Below are 4,884 nucleotides of genomic sequence, written 5' to 3'. Positions count from 1 at the left end.
CATCAGTGTGTTCATTAGCAAAGTGCTTGCACAGGGGAAGGCTGGTGCTTGTCCCAGAGCTGTGTGCAGGTCGTGGCTGCTGGGGCTGGAGAGGAGTGATGGAATCTCGCTTCCCCACTGCTCTGGTGGCAGCTCCAGGGTCCTCCCACTTGGGAGAGTCAGGTCTGAACCCTGCTGGAGTCTGGAGCTGCTGGCTGTCCTGCAGCCCTGCTGTGTGCCGTGCCAGAACCCAAAGGTTTGGACAGCACAGGTGTGCTGGCCCAGTGCGAGCTGAGTTTCCCCCAAGATCTCTGTGTTGGTGGGACAGCCAGGTGGGTCTTACTTTTTTTTAAGCCTATTAAGCCTATTAATTATGAATTATTCTTTATCTCGAATAACAGAGCCTGGATATCTTACTGTGTAGCTGTTTTACTTTAGCAATCAGGGCAAGCCTAGGTGCCTGATATGAGAGATAAAGGTAAGAGTTTTATTTTTTTCCTTAACATCATTCTGACTATTCCCCTTAGCTTTTTAAATTGGTTGGTTGGTTGGTTGGTTGGTTGTGGTGTTTTGGATTTCTATAAATTTATTTATTGAGATTGACACAAGCATTTTAGTGCATTGTTTTAAAAAGTATGTAATTTATGTAAGATTTTGATGCCCAGATGTTCCCTTCCAGTTTCATTCCACCACATACAGACATTTGCATACAAATAAAAGGAAATGTCTTCTGTGTGTGTGGATAATTGATAGCTATTCCTTAGGTAAAGTCAGCTAATATAATGCTTGTTAATTTTAAAGCTCTCCTCTGGTTGGCAAGGAACTGAAGATATCGATCAGGCCCTGGGAGACACAGTTTCTGGCAGCTCTGAAGGATGATCTCTGGTCTGAAAGTCACGAGTCCACAGTCAACTTGTTCTTGGGTAGAAGAGAAAATTTCAGTGATTTCTGACTTTGGTTTCCACTCTGCCTGAGATGTGAGATGTCTGTGCAAAACAGAGCGACAGAGATTTATGATTCTCCTCGTGAAGAGGCGACTTGCACTGCCGTGACATCTTGTATCTCAGAAGAAGTTAATCACAGCTTTTCTCTGTGTTGCTGGGTTACGTTGCTTTGAGAAAAAACAGAAACTGCTATGAACAGTACGAATAGCCGAAACCACAAGTCCCACTGAGATTACAGCCAGCTCCTCCTAAAGGAAACTGATTCAACCACCAACATAGTTTTTCATTAGATGATTTTTTTTCTGAGTGAACAAAATACCCCTATTGTGGCATAATTGTTTAGCTTTTGGAGATGTAGGCAGAGTTGCAACTACATGACTGTTTGAAATAATAATTCAAATAGATGAGGAGGGGAGGGCAGAGAGACATTTGGCTTTTTATTACATTTTGTAGCATGTTGCATAGTAATGCAGCAGGTTTTAATTTTCTTGGTTTCTGTGCTTTTCGGCTCTGCAAAGGGGGGAAGGAGGAAAGTCTGTCTTGCATTTCAGGACAAATCTAAATCTGATGGACAAAAGTTTTGGCTATCTGATTGAAACCTTTTGTTGCTGAGACTGAGTGACTCTACCAGGCTGGCAGGGCTGAAGTGATTCCTGTCTCAGATTCAATGTTTTGAACGGGTAAAACATATTTACTTGTGGTTAATGGGAAAGTTAATACTGTCATTGTAGCAATATGATAATGGCTAAAAATCAAGCTGAGTTGTAAGTGGGGAAAATGAAGTATAGAAAAACCATGGAAGCAGAGTTTGTATCCACAGATATAATTTAATTTAAGCATTTTTTGATTTCCAGTATCTTGACCTTTCATACCAGAGACACCCAGAGTTGTACCCAGTTCTTCAAGATGTGCAAAATGATGGTGGTTTTGATGAAGTTAATTAAACAGAAGATGGTGAAGTTTACCATATTAATGCTTGTCATCTGAAATGATTTCTACGTCTTAGCTAAAGGCCCAGAAATTGCTTTGGTCCATTCTTTTCCTGCCCTTGTATTGACAAAGTACATCACTCATCAACAAAAGATGTTGCTGTTTCATCCAGATGGGCTCATCAAAAGGCAGCATTTACTTAGGGGTTTAGGAGGTGCAGACAGTTAGGAATTTAAAAAATGGTCAAAGAATGGGGGATCTTGGATCTGTGGTTGTTAGTGTGAAGAAAAGACAACAGTTTCCAAAAAGCATTTGAATATCTACCCACTGGAAGCTTGATGATTTAAACAGCATTGCCCTGGGATATCCCAATCAGTTTTAATCTTACAAATCGCTGTTGTGTTCATATACTGTCTAGGCTAAATGTAGCAACCATACTTAAGGAAATTTTTAAATATAGGGTTGGCCAGTCTGTGTTTCTTTGTAGACTTTTCTCATGGGAATTGTCTGGCTGGTTACACCATGACCACCAAACATCAGACAATGCAAGGATCTTCTTCCCCTTGTCCCACTTTATTTCCATCTCTCTTCTCAAAGGAAGTCCCTTGGAGTGGTGGCTGTGGTTTGCTTGTTTTTTTTCTCTAGGAAGTTTGTGAGCAAACTCTTGGACTTACTCATAAAGGCCTTTCTAACATCTGATCTTTGCTAGAAAGTTTTCCAGAGAAAGCTGTGCTATGTGTTCAGAATTCCCTTGAAAATTAGTAACAAATAAGGGAATAAAATTAATTTGTTGATCATCTTCAAAAGCTGCTGAGCTCCTCATGAGTGTTTCCATGGCCTTTGCTGGGTGGATGTTCAAATCACTGAAAACTGTTGAGCTTTAAAACTGCACCGTGAGCCTGCCAAGCATGAGGACTGTCCATGTTTAAGGCCTCTTTTTAGGCAGGCTCTCATGAGAGCTTTGGAAAGCTGGTGGCGTGCAGTAGGCACTCTTGAAAGTAAAGAATGTTTTTGCATAACTCTGGATTTAAATACTTCCATTTATTTCGTCTTTAATGTTTTATTAACCATCTAAACCAGTTTAGATTGCAGCTAGATTTTCAGCAGCAAGACCAGATAAACCAGTATGTTTTGCTGACCTGAACATTTGTTGATAGGAAGATACTCCAAGCACTCCTGTGTGCTCTTGCAGAGAGCTGGGTTGGAGAGAAACAAGCATGGAGACCTGGCAAGCCAGTGCAGACGGTGATACTCCAAGAGATGGAAAACATCCAGAGAAGACATAAACTTCAAAAGGAGTTTTTCTAATGAAAATAACCCATCATGAGGAAATGAGTCTATCTGAGGCATATTCAGTGAGTGGGAATACATCTCAAGAAACCGATACAAGTACGCTTTGTCTGAATTGCAGAGGAAATTAATACAGACAGTTGATTAAAAATATGACAGAACTTTGAATTTTTAACTTCATAAAAAGGACAAGTGAAATGTTGTTTCCATAAGCAAAGACAAACCTGTGAAGGACAAATCAGAATGGAAAATAGATAGCAAGTTACTTGTTTAAAAACAAGCAAACAAGCCCCTCAAACCTGTTAAAAGCAATGAGAAAAAGGGAATTTGCTTTTAGACCATAAGAGATGGCTTGTGACTGTTGGTGCTGTGGCCTGTGGTCACGTGAGATTTTGGAAGTTAAATCTGCTGCTGCTTCTGGTCGCTGCTGTCATCTGGAGCGTGGGGATGTGCATGACCCCAGGTGATTTGAGAGCAGCTGTCATCCCTAAGCCTCGGACTTCTGCATAGCATGAATTGCTAGAGGGGGGTTGGGGTGAAAATTCAGGACTACAGAAAAACCCCAAATGTACAATTTGACGGAAAAGTACCTATACAGCCAGTTTAGGCCCTGCCTGGCCCGTTGGTTTGCATTCACTGGGTGCAGAGATGCCCGAAGTGAGGAGCAGCCCCTTCTGGAGCACGGTCCAGCTGTGCTGCACAAAGGGACCGTTTGATTTCTGCCTTTTCCCTGCAGTGTCAGCAATTCAGAAGCAGGCACTGAAGAAAAATCTGAGCAAGGCTGTAAAACACTCCAAGAGTCTCTGGAGAAGCTCAGCCCTCCCTGGTCTTGTCTGGGGTGGGAAAGCTGTGTTGTGACGTGGAGTTGGACCAAGTTTGTGTCAAGGACAGGGCCAGATACCAGAGATAATTCCCATCCACGCACCTGCAGCAGAACAATGAGGGGATTTATATAGAGCTCCCTGCAACTGTGCAAGATTGAGAACGCTGCCTCTAAGGCTGCCTGGGGCCTGTAGGCTTCTGGGCTTTGTCAAGGCTTGGAGAAGCACCTCTGATTTATTTGATTTAACTCATCTATTTGTGTGATAGTGTGTATATGGGGGGTGTATTAACCATTGCAAAGCAAGCAAAGTTGTTTTAGAATAATAGAATCATTGAAGTTGGAAAGGTCCTCCAAGATCGGCAAGGCCAACCTTCAAACAAATACCACCATGTCCACTAAGTCATGCCATGAAGTGCCATGTCTGTTCTTCTTTTAACACTTTCAGGGTTGGTGACTCCACAGCTTCCCTGGGGAGCCTGTTAAATGCTTGACCATTTGTTGGGGTTCCTCCCGCCTGCCTTGGGGTCCAGGGGGAGGGGACCCTGGAGTAGAGGCAGGGCCTGCAGGGTTTCCCTACTCCCTGGTCAATCCTGTTCCCCGTTGGTTGTTTTGTGTTCCCCTGTGCGGGGAGGACCCTCTGGTCCCGTGATTGCGGAGTTCTTCGGCAGTCCCCCGGCCATGCAGCTGGAAAATAAAGATCTCTGAAACATCTACCAAGAATCAGTCCCTATTTCTTTCCATGGGCCTTGCTGTCTGATACATGTTGCAGAAATCCCCGCTGCAACAACCATTCTTTCAGTGAAGAAATTTTTCTAATATCTAACCTGAACTTCCCCTGGTGTGCCTTGAGGCCTTTCCCATTGCCCTGAAGGGGAAATGTTTTATCATCTCTTGTAGCTTTTAATAAGGGGGATGTAC

General features: G+C 43.1%; 1 long non-coding RNA gene across 1 annotated transcript; it reads left to right on the top strand.

Annotated features, from left to right (window-relative positions):
• Nucleotides 1-319: 319 nt before the first annotated feature.
• LOC108449863 lies at nt 320-4,679 on the top strand. Its single transcript, XR_001866157.1, has 2 exons — nt 320-457; nt 781-4,679. It is a non-coding gene; the product is annotated as an uncharacterized LOC108449863 (long non-coding RNA).
• Nucleotides 4,680-4,884: the final 205 nt, after the last annotated feature.

The sequence above is a fragment of the Corvus brachyrhynchos genome, unplaced genomic scaffold (assembly GCF_000691975.1).
Source record: "Corvus brachyrhynchos isolate BGI_N302 unplaced genomic scaffold, ASM69197v1 scaffold91, whole genome shotgun sequence".
NCBI classification, from domain to species: Eukaryota; Metazoa; Chordata; class Aves; order Passeriformes; family Corvidae; genus Corvus; species Corvus brachyrhynchos.
Note: the sequence above shows the minus strand (reverse complement) of the source record. Positions and strands in the feature narration are given on the sequence as shown.